The sequence below is a fragment of the Heterocephalus glaber genome, unplaced genomic scaffold, assembly GCF_053883595.1.
Source record: "Heterocephalus glaber isolate CG9 unplaced genomic scaffold, H.glaber_assembly_v1.0 deba00000936, whole genome shotgun sequence".
Taxonomy (NCBI): Eukaryota; Metazoa; Chordata; class Mammalia; order Rodentia; family Bathyergidae; genus Heterocephalus; species Heterocephalus glaber.
Genome location: NW_028258172.1, coordinates 2,668,714 through 2,685,376, shown reverse-complemented (window position 1 = coordinate 2,685,376; position 16,663 = coordinate 2,668,714).

Sequence of the window (16,663 nt, the reverse complement as noted above, 5' to 3'; positions counted from 1 at the left end):
AGATACATATGAATTACCAAAGTTGAACGAAGAAGACCTAAAAATTCTGAACAACCCAATATCAACCAATGAAACTGAAAATGTATTAAAAACTTATCAGCTAAGAAAAGCCCGGGTGCTGATGGCTTCACTGCTGAATTCTACAAGACATTTAGAGAGGAACTGCTGCCACTACTGTTTAAACTCTTCAATGAAATTGAAAGGGAAGCAATACTCCCAATTTCATTCCTGGAAGCAAGCATCACCTTGGTCCCCAAAGCAGAGAAAGACCCAACTGAAAAAGAGAACTATAGGCCAATCTCACTAATGAACATAGATGCAAAAATCCATAATAAGATACTGGCAAACAGAATGCAGAAGATCATCAAGAAGATCATACACCCTGATCAAGTGGGATTCATCCCAGGGATGCAGGGATGGTTCAATATATGAAAATCAATCAATGTAATACACTATATCAATAGAGCCAAGGACAAAAACCATATGATTATCTCCATAGACACAGAAAAAGCATTTGACAAAATCCAACATGCATTTATGATAAAAACCCTACAAAAAATTAGAATAGATGGTCTCTATCTCAAACTGATAAAAGCCATCTATGAAAAACCAACAGGCAATATCATACTAAATGGTCAAAAACTGAAATCCTTCACAGTAAAATGAGGAACAAGAGAAGGATGTCCACTATCACCACTCTTGTTCAATATAGTTCTGGAAACATTAGCCACGGCAATTAGACAAGAGAAAGAAGTAAAAGGAATAAAGATAGGAAATGAAGAAGTCAAATTGTCATTATTTGCAGATGACATGATACTCTGTATAGAAGACCCCAAGAACTCCACCAAAAGTCTTCTAAACTTAATAGCCAAATTCAGTCAAGTAGCTGGTTACAAGGTCAACACACAAAAATCAATAGCTTTCCTCTACACCAATGACAGACTCACTGAGAGAGAAATAGGGCAAATAATTCCTTTCACAATAGCATCCAAATTGATAATTTGAAATAGGAAAGGGTCCAAGGGTTTGGGGATCGCTGGAGGGGTGGGGGAAAGGGAAGAAGGGAAAAGAAAAATTATGAGAAAGAATAAAATGAAATCAAAGTCTGTGTAAATAGGGAAGGATGGAGGAGGTGAATGGGGCACAGGTAATGGGAGAAAAGAACTAAGATACATCATGTTCTGGTACAAACACCCAATGATAAATGTAAATGTATTTTATACCTAAAATGTGCATATATATATGTATATATATATAAAATGTTTTTAGTGACTAAACTCTTCAATAGAGTAAATTTAGCCTTCAGGATGAGGACTTAGATGGAGTTGGGGAGAGGGGATAGATAAGTAGAAGGATAGGGGAAGGTTAGCAGTGAGGCCAGTGGACAATGGGGAGAAGAGGAAAAAGAGAAGAAAAGAAAAAGAGGAAATCTGAATTAGTGCCAGAATAGGAACAAAAAGGGTGATGAAGAACAATGTGGGACAGCAGGAGAGTGAGTGTGAAAGAGAGGGAATGGAAAGAGAAAAGAAAGGAGAAAAAAGAATAGAAAAACAAAAATTTGCAAAGAGTAGGAAAAATAATTATAAATAAGAGAAAAAATAAACCAATAATACTAATTTTGGAAATAAAAAATAAAAATGAAAGTGAAGGGCCTCCTTCAGGTTATGTCTCTGCTGTCACAATAGACAACGTGGGCAGCAGTGTGCAGATATGTCAGTGAGCCTCAGCAAGCCAGTCGCAGAGCCATGAGATTCAGGCAGATTTCTGGCTGCAAGTCCCAAGTGGAGCTCCCTGTCCTCCTGTAAGGTTGATCTCTGCAAGACTCTACCGCAGGTTCCAGCTGCCCTTCCACTGAAGATAGTCCAGATTCAAATGCGAGTTGATGATCCCTCCAACTTACCTAGTATGGTGGTTTGGTGGTCTGGTGTCTCCTGTGTCTTTGTAGTGTGGAGCCAGGTGGTGGTACAGACAAGAGGCCAGAGGAGTGGGGAGTGCAGTGGGGCGGGGTGTCCTGCAGGCACCTGCATATCTAAGTGGATCACTGCCCTGGGCGCGAGCTGAATGGTTCCTGTTCTCTATGACCCGGGACCTCTCTCTGGTGTCCACTGATGTGCCTGGAGCGAGCTGGATGGGCCCCAAAGTTGGTCTTTGAATAGAGTGAAAGCATTGTGAAACTATTCTTCTGATCGACCAAGAAGATAAAAATAAATAGAAAGGAGAAAAATATAGAATGAAGGAGATATCGCCAATGACCTTGCAAAAAAGAAAACATGTTCAAAACTTAAATGGAATGGCACTAAAACCTGAGACTGAATCAAGAAAAATCAAGAAAATTTAAAGGATTAATGAACATGTAATGAGGAAACATTATATTGATGACTTGCAAACTTCAATTGAAAACAGGAGTCCTGGGCTAGATGCAATTACTGATGAATTCTAAAACACACTTAAAAAAATTAAATATCCTCAAAGGGTGCATGATAGTGATCAGGTCCCATCTCCTTCTGTGAGGCTAGTGTTACATTTATCACCACAACCACAACACAATATGTGAAAAGAAAACTATACATCCGCATCTCTTGTGGCTATAGATACAAAACCTCACCAAAACTTACCACGTAATTACACTGAAACATACAGAAGCTCGATCATCATAACTAAATAGGACTTATCAAGGTAAGTTTAATATATGAAAATCAGTGAATAGACTTACAAGAATGGAAAACAAATACCATATGTCCACATCTCCTGATGCAGAAAAAGCAAGCATTAAAAAAAATCCAGCACCTTGTGTTTTAAAAATCACTCTAAAACTAGGGGAGAAAAAGAATTTCTTCAATTGGATAAAAGTCATTTTTGGTGAAGACAGACAAGTATGCCTGCTCTCACATTACTTCACATTATCCTGGAGAATCTCTCAAGAGCAGTCACAGAAGGAAAACAAATAAGAAACATGCAGGTAACAAAGAAGAGGTAAAATTGTCTCTGTTTTTATATTATATAACATTGTGTGAAGAAAAGCAAAGTGGGAAGTATCACAATACAGTACCTGATTTCAAGACATACTACAGAGCCACAATAATAACAGCAAGTTAATGGCATGAAAGTAGATGTACAGATCAATGGAACAGAATAGAGATCTCAGACATAAACCCTTGCATCTAGAGCCAACTGATTCCCTACAAAAGTACCACAAACACACAATGGACAAAGGACAGTAAATGGTGCTCACCAAACTGGATATTCATATGCAGAAGGATGGAATTTGACCCCTAGTTCCTATCCTGCACAAAAACAAAGTTAATTCAAAATGGATCAGAGATTTAAATACCTAAAATTATGAAACTATTTGCCAAAAATATGGAGAAACATCTCAAGATATTAACATAGGCAATGATCTTTTGGATATGATCCTCCAAATCACAGAAAACAGAAGCAAAAATCCTGTACTGGAACTTCATTAAACTGAAAATCTTCTCTACAGCAAAGGAAAGTATCAACAAAGAGCTAGCCTACAGAATGGGAAAAAAAATTTTACCAATTCTTCAACTATCAGTTAATATGCAAAATCTATAAGCTAAAAATACTTAAAAATACAAAAAGTACTCTAAAATAATCTGATAGACACTAAGAAGAAATCCGAATGTCTAACATATATATATATTATATATAAATGACTAAATATGTATGCTTAATGTTATTAGCTACCAGGAAAATTCAAATTAAAAAATGCAAGGAGACATTATCTCACCCTATATGGCTATTATCCAAAAATAGAACAGTAAAGTCTGACAAGGATGTGAAGACAAAGGTACACTGCTGTTAGAAATATAAGCTTAGTACAGGCATTATAGAGAACAGTTTTGAGGTTCCTAACAAATATGGAAAATATATCTATCATATGATAGTATGTTTTTAACCTTCATAAAGTACAAAATCATCCCTCACAGCTCAATGATAAAAAGAAAATTTCATTAATGAAAGGGCAAGAGATTTGAATAGCCACCCTCAAAACTAGATATATTGATAACTAATAAGTGCATGAAAAGACACTAGACATTAGTTTTCAGAGAGACTTAAGAAGTCAAAATATCAATGAAATACCATGTCACAAACTCTAGGATGGCTAGGGATTAAATGACAGACAAGAAAAATGTCTATAAAGATGTGATTTGGAACTTCCATGTACTGCTGGTAGGAATATAAAATGATGCAAGCCCTTTGGAAAATATTTTGGCACTTTTTCATGATGTTCTTCATAGAGTCATCATTTGGCCTAATGATTTTACTCCTATGGGTGAATCCAAGAGAAGCAAAAGCATATATTCACACAAAACATTGTACATGAATGTTCTTACCAGCATCATTCATAATAGCCCAAATGTGAAAACAACCCAAGTATTCAACAATGAACATGATTGAAATACAGATACATATTTCCAAATGGATGAAATTTTAAATTATATAAATATATTATTCTTGCTGTGTTGTGGACTTTAATCAAATTTTATACACCAAATAATATCTCTATAAAGAAACAACAAAATGCTGGAATATGTTGATTAATATAAAATAAATTAGCTTTCACAGCAAAAAAAAAAACCTCACAGGAATAACAAGACCATATTATAAAAGTAAAGTTCTCAATTTATGGAGCGTTAAAAAAATTCCTAAAATTCGGTGTATCTAATAATAGTATTTCAATATTAATGAGAATAAATGATAGAACTGAAAGGAGAAATTGATAAATGTATAATTGTATTAAATCCTTCAAAACTGTTATCTCAATAGTTGGTAGAACAAGTTGACAAACAATAAGTAAATACATATAGTACATTTGAGTCATACTATAAACCACACTGAACTGAGATTTAAAAATCCTCCACAGAGTAAATCAAAAGATGTATTTTCACAAATGTATATGCACTGATGATAGACCATATTCTGGAGTCAAAAATAACTCACATTAAAATGAAAAGGATTCAAATAATACAAGGTACAGTATATATCAGAGACCCCTGCAGCAAATCCTGATCTCCTGATCGGTGCTACAATGCAAAGTGAGAAGAAAGACTTAGAGGCCAAGTTAAAGTAAAATGGAGAACTGGGCTGGTCAGTGCCGAACAAGCAGCAAAGACCCTGAACAGAAAGAACCTCTGATATTTATTGTTTACACAATCATTTATTAAGCTGTGGTAAGGGGGATATGTGTGATTACTAGGGATATATCGTTGATGTAGGCAAGGCTTGTAAAAGAAGAGACAAAGCATTCTTGTGTCAGGAATAGAAAAGACCAGATATAGGTTGTGGTTAACAACCTTTTTTTTTTATTTAAGAAGGTGTTAATTTGGGAACAGAATTTGGGTGCTAGTCAACCTGAACTCAGCTGCCATGTTATCTCATACTAAGTCCCACAGCTTTACGGGCCATTTCTCTGGCCTCTACCATGGCCATTGGTGGGATGGGGGTGGAACTGACCCAGGTGCGATCTGCAATGCTCCTATGAGTCAAGTAGGCTTAAATTCAGTGAAATTCTATTATGCATAGCAATTCAGATACCAAAAAATGAGGGCCATATGAATGTTCTCTAGGCCCAAGATAGTGGTTCCTGAACACTTGAAAGTCTCTTATGATGGATTTTTGGGAACAAATCAGTGTTTTGGGGAAGGAAGCACATATGCATGGTATTAGTGCAATATAATGAAATCACTAATGTATACATGTGCCCCTGGAAAGAAAGTGTTTGCAATTGTGGTGCCTCCCTTATTGAGAAATAAATAGGTCAAGGGATGCAACTCACTTGCCTCCAGTATAGACACTCTTAAGATTCCTTTTTAGTTGAATAATTGCTTCTACTACTTGTTTTGGGAAGGACTGCCTAAGGGAAGTAAATCCAATACACCTAGCTTGTCTAATCCAGGAGTTGGGTTGCATTTGTCTGCCTGACAGAATGACTGGTCATCAGAGTGGGAAAGTCCTATGGAGGTATTTTATATGGGAGATGCAGAAAGGGGAATGATCATCAAATGCTGGTAATAGCTCAGGTGGACAGGAATGGCAGATCTGGTAGTCAGGTAAGCTTAATGCATATTGATAGTTTGAGATGTAGACCAGGACAATTTTCTTATCAAGGAAGACTCCAAGGACAGCTTGGAAAGACAAGAGAACATATCTCCCACATCTCCTTGATTCTAAAGTGTTTCTGAAGTTGTTCCTTTGAACTCCATAAAATTTGAGCATCACTTCTAGTAACTATAGCTTCAACTTTTCCCTAGGATCACTTCATAATTAGAACATTCATTGCATCATGGCAAACGCAAGAGAGTTAATGACATCTTTGAAAAACTTAACTAGCAAGTTTGAATCTCCTAGGTTCCCTTCTAGCTAGATACATAGCGTATGTTAACCAGGATGGCCAGGGGTTCCTGTAGGGGGAAACAAAAAATTAGGCCTAGGAATAATCAGGAAGGTATTCTGAAGTTTCCAAATAAGGTGTACATAACCTGCCTATGCTTTCATCCTGACCACTACCTGGGAAATGATTCTTCTCTTGGGACAGCAACATTCAAAAACCATGCTGTCTTACATAGGTGTGTGTAACAGAAGGTTGTGAGAAATATTGTTAAGAAAGGCACCAGGCTACTGTTGAATAATATAGTATTAGATGATTGGGGAAGATAGGACTCATAGGAGTTCCATCAAATGTCTTTATTACTAGGCCATTTTTTCTATATCCTTTTATTGGTACATTTTAGGTGTAGAATATAATGACATTCACCATTGGAAAAATGCACCGTTACATACTCTCTTGATACTTATTTTTTCCCCTTCGCTTGCCCTCCCTTTAACCCCTGCATCCCTCCCTATTTACAAAGACTTTGTTTCCTTTTTTCTTTTTCTCATATTAATTCCATTCCCATCTTTCCCTTCCCCTACCACTCCCAATTACCCTTCCACTTTGCCTCTTTTCTTCCTATTTCACATTATTTATTATACCTTTTAGTCCTTATTTACACTTTCAGTTTCTCACACTAAAGAAACTATTTGGTATTTACACATGTGTGTTCTATTTATTTCACTTAAGAGTATCGCCTCAATGTACATCCACTTAGCTATGAATGTCTCTAATTTCTCATTTTTGATGTATGAGAGGTACTCCATTTTATTAAAAAAACCCCACATTTTCTTGTTCCAGTCTCCAGTTGTTGTGATGATTCTAAGTTTAAGCTATTATAAACTATGCTGCTATGAACATGGGTGCACATATATCACTGTGGTATGATTCTTTTAAATTTTTGGCAAAGATACCCAGCAGGGGAATACCTGGGTCAAATAGGGCTTCCAGTCCTAGTTCTTTGAGATATCTCCATACTGATTTCCACAGTGGTTGAACCAGTCTACAATCCCACCAGCATTGGATCATTGTTCCTCTTGCCCCACAGCCTTGCCAGCATTTGTTATTGGTTGATTTCATGATAGCAGCCATTCTTTCTGGAGTGAGGTGCAATCTCAGCATTATTTTCATTTGCCTCTCTCAAATGACCAGTAATGTTGAACATTTTTTCATATGTTTATTTGCCATTTCTAATTCTTTGTGTGAGAAATTATTCATTTCAGATGCTCATTTTTGCATTGGGTCAATAATTTTGGGGTCTGATTTTTTAAAGTTCTTTATAGATTAGAGACAGTAGACCTTCGTCTCAAGGATCGCTGGTGAAAATTTTTTCCCACATGTGGGTTGTCTCTTCACACTGCTGGTGGTTTCTCTTGCTGTGCAGAAGCTTTTTAGTAAGAAGAGATTCCACTTGATTGTTTCTGCTAGCTCACGGGCAACTGAGGTTTTGTTCATAAAATCTTTTCCTAATCTCTTCAAGAGTTCTACCTAACATCTGTTCCAGCCAGTTCAGCGTTTTTGTCTTAGTATTTACATCTTTAATCCATTTAGATTTTAGTTGAGTGCATGGTGAGAGATATAGGTCTAGGTTTAGTGTTTGGCAAGTTGAAACCCAATTTCTTCAGCACCATTTATTAAAGAGGTTATCTTTCCTCCAGTGAGGGTGTTCGGCTCCTTTGTCAAGGATGAGGTAGCTGTGTCTGGAGTTATTTCTGCATCTTCTAATCAGTTCCACTGGTCCTCAGGTCTGTTTCTTTGCCAGTACCATGCTGTTTTTATCAGAGTAGTTTTGCAATATAGTTTCAAGTTGAGGTTTGTGATACCCCCTACCTTGTCTTTATTGCCTAGAATTGCTTTTGCTATTCTGGGTCTCTTCTTGATACAAATGAATTTTTGGATTGTTTTCACAAGGTCCATGAACTATGCTGCTGGGATTTCAATTGGGATTGCATTGAATCTGTACAGCAATTTTAGAAGTAAGGCCATTTTCACTATGTTGATCCTGCCTACCCAGGAGCAATGGATATCTTTCCCTTTTCTGATATCCTCTTCAATCTCTTTTTTCAAAGTGCTGTAGTTTCCAGAGAAGAGGTCTTTGATTTCTTTTGTTAGGTTGATTCCTAGGTATTTCAATTTTTTGGATGCTATTGTGAAAGGAATTTTTAGCCTAATTCTGTCTCAGTGAGTCTGTCACTAGTGTAAAGGAAAGCTATTGATTTTTGTGTGTTGAGCTTGTATCCAGCTACTTTACTGAATTTGGTTAGTAAGTCTAGAAGACTTTTGGTGGCATTCCTGGGGTTTTCTATATAGAGTATAATGTCATCTGCAAATAATAATTTGACTTCTTCATTTCCTATTTTTACTCCTTTTATTTCTTACTCGTTTCTAATTGCCATGGATAATGTTTCCAAAACTCTATTGAACAGGAGTGGTGGTAGTGGACTTCCTTATCTTGTTCCTGATTTTAGTGTGATGGATTTCAGTTTTTGACCATTTAGTATGATATTGGTTGTTGGTTTTTCATAGATGGCTTTTACCAGATTTAGATAGAAGCCATCCATTCTGAGTATTTGTAGGGTTTTTATCATAAAGGCATGTTGGATTTTGTCAAATGCTTTTTCTGCATCTATTGAGATGATCATATGGATTTTGTCTTGACTCTATTGATATAGTGTATTACATTGATTTGCGTATGTTGAACCATCCCTACATCCCTGGGATGAATTCCACTTGGTGAGGGTGTATGATCTTCTTGATGATCTTCTGTAGTCTATTTGCCAGTATCTTATTAAGGATTTTTCCATCTATGTTCATTAGTGAGATTGGCCTATAGTTCTCTTTTTCAGTTAGGTGTTTCTCTGCTTTGGAGATCAAGGTGAAGCTTGTTACCAGTAATGAATTCTGCAGTATTGCTTCCCTTTCAATTTCACTGAAGAGTTTAAACAGTAGTGGCAGCAGTTCCTCTCTAAATGTCTTCTAGAATTCAGCAGTGAAGCCATCAGGACCCGGACTTTTCTTGGTCGGTAAGTTTTCAATTACATTTTCAATTTCATTAATTGATACTAGGTTGTTTAGAATTTTTAGGTTTTCTTCATTCAACTTTTGTAATACATACATGTCTAGGAATCTGTCCATTTCTTCTGTGTTTTCCATCTTATTGGCATATAGGTTCTCAAAGTAGGTCTGGATGACCCTCTGGATATCTGGTGAGTCTGTTGTAATTTCACCCTTTTCATTCCTAATTGCATGGATTTGGGCCTTTCCTTTTTCTCATAAGTTTGGCTAAGGGTTTGTCAATTTTTTTTATTCTTTCGAAGAACCAACTCTTGGCTTCATTGATTTTTTATATCATTCTCTTAGTCTGTATTGAATTGATTTCTGGTCTGATCTTTATAATTTCCTCCCTTGTATGAGCTTTGGGTTTGTCCTGCTCTTCTTCTTCTAAAAGCTTGGCGTTCAGCATCAGGTTGTTTAATTGGACTCGCTCTCTTTTCCTAAGGTGAGTATTCACTGCTATGAATTTCCCTTGTAAGACTGCTTTCATTGTGTCCCATAGATTCTGATATGTTGTCATTGTCATTTAATTGAAGAAATTGTCTGATTTCTTTGATTTCCTCTCTGACCCATTGGTTATTCAAATGTGTTTTGTTCAATTTCCATGTGTTTATGAAGTTTTTGTGATTTCTTTTACTATTGATCTCCAATTTCATCACACTATGTTCTGATAATATACAGGGGATGACTTCAATTCCTTTGCACTTACTTAAACATGTTCTATGAGTGAGTATGTGGTCTGCTTTGGAGAACAACCCGTGTGCCCCTGAAAAGAATGTGTATTCTGATTTTGTGGGGTGGAAGACTCTGTAAACATCTGTTAAGTTCATTTGTTCAAGCGTTCAATTGAGTTCTAGTATTTCATTATTATTTTTAGTCTAGTTGATTTATCTATTTGTTACAGTGGGGTGTTGAGGTACCCCACTACAATTGTATTAGTGCATATATGACTTTTCATGGCCGTTAGTATTTGTTTTATATAGTTGGGTGCACTAGTGTTTGGTGCATAGATATTTATGATTGTATTCTCTTCTTCTTGGATTCTTCCCTTTACAAGGATATAATGTCCTTCTTCGTCTCCGTAATCAGTGTTGATTTGAAATCTACTTGATCTGCCAAGAGGATAGCTACTCCTGCTTTTTTTAAGGTTCCTGTCACGTGGAGTATTGTTTTCCACCCTTTAACATTCAGTTCTATGAGTTTCCTTTTGAATTAAGTGTGTTTCTTGTATGCAGCATATTGTTGGATTTTGCTTCTTGACCCATCCTGCCAGTCTATTTCTTTTGATTGGTGAATTGAGACCATTAACATTGATGGTTATAACTGAAACGTATTGACTTGTCATTGCCATGACTTTTTCTTTTTGTTGGCTTCTCACCCTTTACATTTAATTTCTTGTCATGCCAGATGGGTACATTCTGCTTTGCTTCCTGGGGTTGTGATCCTCAATGTCTGTTCCTAGGATATTGTGTCAAATTCTTTGGAGTGCTGGTTTGGTGGTCACGAAGTTCCTAAGGTGCTCTTTGTCATGAAAGTATCTTATTTCTCCATCAATTCTGAAAGATAGTTTTGCAGGGTACATCAATCTGGGTTGGAGGCTGTTTTCTTTTAGGGCTTGGAATATGTCACTCCAAGCTCTTCTTGCCTTGATGGTTTGTGTTGAGAAGTCTGCTGTGATTCTGATGGGCTTTCCTTTGTATGTGATTTGTTTCTTTTCTCTGACTGCTTGGAGAACTTTGTTCTTCCGTTGAATTTCTGGAATCTTAACAATTATAGGCCTATGTGTAGATTTTTTTTGATCAAGGCTATTTGGAGTCCTATATGCCTCACTTGTCTGTATGTCAAGCTCTTTTCCCCTGCTTGGGAAGTTTTCTGCCTTTATTTCTGTGAAGAGGTTTTTTATGTCATCTGCACTCTCTCCTGTTTCTTCATTGAGCCCAATCTGTCTTATGTTATTCTTTTTTGCATCATCTAGCAGCTGCTAGATTGATTTCTCATGTTCCTTTATAATTTTGAAGCAATTTTTCTTTTCCTGGTCACTAATTGCAATCTTATCTTCTATATCTGAAATTCCTTCCTCACATTGGCTCATTCTGCTGTGTAGACTTTCAATGGAGTTTTTCATCTCCTGGAAATCTATTTGCATCTGTTTTATGGATTCCATTTGTTTCCTATTTTGGGATTCCATCATGTTCCTGAGCTCCTCTCTAGATTTATTAATCATGTCTTGCACTAGGGGCACAATTTCTCCTGTTATCTGAGAAATTATTTCTGATTTCATTCTTTCCAGATCCCCTTTTGTTGCCAGTTCAGTGGGTCCAGGTGGTTGAGTATCAGAGTGTTCCATCTCATTTCCCTTTGGGGTTGCTGTAGGTGATCTGGAAGTCTGGTTTTGAGACTTATTTATGTGTTTTCTCTTTTCGACTCGGGTGGGGGGCTGCTAGCTCCTGCATGGATACCTTCTCTGAACTGGGTTAGGTGGGACAGTGGCCGGGAGCAGTGGTAGGGATGGTGACCCAAAAGAACTTTCCTGTGGGCTGGGAGCAGCCGAAGGGATGGTGGCCGGGAAGCCCCTTCCTCTGGACCAGGAGCAGTGGGACAGTGGCTCAGAAGCCCCTTCCTCTGGGCCAGGAGCAGAGGGAAAGAAGGTGGCCCAAAAAGCCCTTTCCTATGGGCTGGGAGCAGCAGGAGGGATGGTGACTGGGAAGCCCCTTCCTCTGGACCAGGAGCAGTGGGACAACTGCTCAGAAGCCCCTACCTCTGGGCCGGGAACAGCGGGACTTAGTGCCTTGGTCTGGTGGTCTGGTGTCCTCTGTCTCTGTAGTTTGGAACCAGGTGGCTGCCTGTCTTCAGCGGGGTGATTCTCCATCTTCTGCTTGACTCAGGACCTCGGTAGGGCATGAAAAACCACATCTTCTTCATCCAGTTTCCAGTCGATGCGCACTTGGGCTGTTTCCATGCTTTAGCTATTACAAACTGTGCTGCTATAAACATAGGTGCACATATATCGCTGTGGTATGATTCTTTTAATTCTTTGGGGAAGATGCCCAGTAGGGGAATATCTGGGTCAAATGGGACCTGTCATTCTAGTTCTATGAGGTATCTCTGTACTGACTTCCACAGTAGTTGCACTAATGTACAGTCCCACCGACAATGGAGAAGGGTTCCTTTCTCTCCACACTCCCGCCAGCATTTCTTATTGATTTCTTGATAGCAACAATTCTTTGTGGAGTGAGGTGGAATCTGAGTGTTGTTTTCATCTGCATCTCTTGAATGACCACTGATGTTGAACATTTTTTCATATATTTATTTGCTGTTTTTACTTCTTTGAGAAATGTCTGTTAAATTCAGATGCCCATTTTTGAATTGGGTCTTTGAATTTGGGTGGGTCTGATTTTTTTCAATTCTTTATATGTTCTCAATAGTAGACCTTTGTCTGAGGTACAGCTGCCAAAAATTTCTTCCCATATTGCAGGCTGTCTCTTAGCTCTGTTGGTAGTTTCTCTTGCAGTGCAGAAGCTTTCTAATAAGATGAGATCCCACAGGCAGGTCTGCCCACACCTTACTGAGGTCTCCAGTCACGTGGAACACAGGCCGAATCAGCCCGCTGCAGACAGGCAGATCTGTGCAAGCCCTACCGAGGTCCTGAGTCACAGGGAAAATGCCGAATCCCCTCGGTGCAGACAGGCAGGTCTGACCACTCCCTACCAGCGGTCTCCAGTGGCCCGGAACACATGCCGAATCTCCCCGCTGCAGACAGGCAGCCACCTGATTTCACAATAAAAAGACGCAGAAGACACCAGACCACCAGACCAAGGCACTGAGGCCCACTGTTCCCGGCCCAGAGGTAGGGGCTTCTGAGCAGTTGTCCCACTGCTCCTGGTCCAGAGGAAGGGGCTTCCCAGTCACCATCCCTCCTGCTGCTCCCAGCCCATAGGAAAGGGCTTTTTGGGCCACCTTCTTTCCCTCTGCTCCTGGCCCAGAGGAAGGGGCTTCTGAGCCACTGTCCCACTGCTCCTGGTCCAGAGGAAGGGGTTTCCCGGCCACCATCCCTCCTGCTGCTCCCAGCCCACAGGAAAGGGCTTTTGGGTCACCATCCCTACCACTGCTCCCGGCCACTGTCCCACCTAACCCAGTTCAGAGAAGGTATCCATGCAGGAGCTAGCAGCCCCCCACCCGAGTCGAAAAGAGAAAACACATAAATAAGTCTCAAAACCAGACTTCCAGATCACCTACAGCAACCCCAAAGGGAAATGAGATGGAACACTCTGATACTCAACCACCTGGACCCACTGAACTGGCAACAAAAGGGGATCTGGAAAGAATGAAATCAGAAATAATTTCTCAGATAACAGGAGAAATTGTGCCCCTAGTGCAAGACATGATTAATAAATCTAGAGAGGAGCTCAGGAACATGATGGAATCCCAAAATAGGAAACAAATGGAATCCATAAAACAGATGCAAATAGATTTCCAGGAGATGAAAAACTCCATTGAAAGTCTACACAGCAGAATGAGCCAATGTGAGGAAGGAATTTCAGATATAGAAGATAAGATTGCAATTAGTAACCAGGAAAAGAAAAATTGCTTCAAAATTATAAGGGAACATGAGAAATCAATCTAGCAGCTGCTAGATGATGCAAAAAAGAATAACATAAGACAGATTGGGCTCAATGAAGAAACAGGAGAGAGTGCAGATGACATAAAAAACCTCTTCACAGAAATAAAGGCAGAAAACTTCCCAAGCAGGGGAAAAGACCTTGACATACAGATAAGTGAGGCATATAGGACCCCAAATAGCCTTGATCAAAAAAAATCTACACATAGGCCTATAATTGTTAAGATTCCAGAAATTCAACAGAAGAATAAAGTTCTCCAAGCAGTCAGAGAAAAGAAACAAATCACATACAAAGGAAAGCCCATCAGAATCACAGCAGACTTCTCAACACAAACCATCAAGGCAAGAAGAGCTTGGAGTGACATATTCCAAGCCCTAAAAGAAAAGTCTCCAACCCAGATTGACGTACCCTGCAAAACTATCTTTCAGAATTGATGGAGAAATAAGATACTTTCATGACAAAGAGCACCTTAGGAACTTCGTGACCACCAAACCAGCACTCCAAAGAATTTGACACAATATCCTAGGAACAGACATTGAGGATCACAACCCCAGGAAGCAAAGCAGAATGTACCCATCTGGCATGACAAGAAATTAAATGTAAAGGGTGAGAAGCCAACAAAAAGAAAAAGTCATGGCAATGACAAGTCAATACGTTTCAGTTATAACCATCAATGTTAATGGTCTCAATTCACCAATCAAAAGAAATAGACTGGCAGGATGGGTCAAGAAGCAAAATCCAACAATATGCTGCATATAAGAAACACACTTAATTCAAAAGGAAACTCATAGAACTGAATGTTAAAGGGTGGAAAACAATACTCCACGTGACAGGAACCTTAAAAAAAGCAGGAGTAGCTATCCTCTTGGCAGATCAAGTAGATTTCAAATCAACACTGATTACGGAGACGAAGAAGGACATTATATCCTTGTAAAGGGAAGAATCCAAGAAGAAGAGAATACAATCATAAATATCTATGCACCAAACACTAGTGCACCCAACTATATAAAACAAATACTAACGGCCATGAAAAGTCATATATGCACTAATACAATTATAGTGGGGTACCTCAACACCCCACTGTAACAAATAAATCAACTAGACTAAAAATAATAATGAAATACTAGAACTCAATTGAACGCTTGAACAAATGAACTTAACAGATGTTTACAGAGTCTTCCACCCCACAAAATCAGAATACACATTCTTCTCAGCTGCACATGGGTCATTCTCCAAAATAGACCACATACTCACACATAGAACATGTTTAAGTAAGTGCAAAGGAAAAGAAGTTATCCCCTGTACATTATCAGACCATAGTGTGATGAAATTGGAGATCCATAGCAAAAGAAACTCAAAAAATTTCATAAATGTGGAAATTGAACAACACACTTCCTGAATAACCAATGGGTCACAGAGGAAATTAAAGAAGAAATCAGACAGTTCCTTCAATTAAATGACAATGACAATACAACATATCAGAATCTATGGGACACAATGAAAGCAGTCTTACGAGGGAAATTCATAGCAGTGAATATGCATATTAGGAAAACAGAATGAGCCCAATTAAACAACCTGATGCTGAACCTGAAGCTTCTAGAAAAAGAAGAGCAGGACAACCCCAAAGCTCATACAAGGGAGGAAATTATACAGATCAGAGGAAAAATCAATGCGATAGAGACTAAGAGAATGACACAAAAAAATCAATGAAGCCAAGAGTTGCTTCTTTGAAACAATCAACAAAATTGACAAACCTTTAGCCAACCTTATCAGAAAAAGGAAAGAAAAGGCCCAAATCCACGCAATTAGGAATGAAAAGGGTGAAATGACAACACACCCAGAAGAAATCCAGAGGATCATCAATACCTACTTCCAGAACCTTTATGCCAATAAGATGGAAAACACAGAAGAAATGGACAGATTCCTAGATACATATGAACTAACAAAATTGAATGAAGAAGACCTAAAAATTCTGAACAACCCAGTATCAACCAATGAAACTGAAAATCTAGTTAAAAACTTATCAACTAAGAAAAGTCTGGTTCATGATGGCTTCACTGCTGACTTCTACAAGACATTTAGAGAGGAAGTACTGCCACTACTGTTTAAACTCTTCAGTGAAATTGAAAGGGAAGCAATACTCCCAAATTCATTCCTGGAAGCAAGCATCACCTTGATCCCCAAAGCAGAGAAAGACCTAACCAAAGAGGGCAACTATAGGCCGATCTCACTAATGAACATAGATGCAAAAATCCTTAATAAGATACTGGCAAATAGAATGCAGAAGATCATCAAGAAGATCATACACCCTGATCAAGTGGGATTCATCCCAGGGATGCAGGGATGGCTGAATATACAAAAATCAATCAATGTAATATACTATATCAATAGAGCCAAGGAAAAAAAACCATATGATTATCTCCATAGATGCAGAAAAAGCATTTGACAAAATCCAACATGCATTTATGATAATAACCCTACAAAAAATTGGAATAGATGGTCTCTACCTGAAACTGATAGAAGCCATCTATGAAAAACCAACAGCCAATATCATATTAAATGGTCAAAAACTGAAATCCTTCACACTCAAATCAGG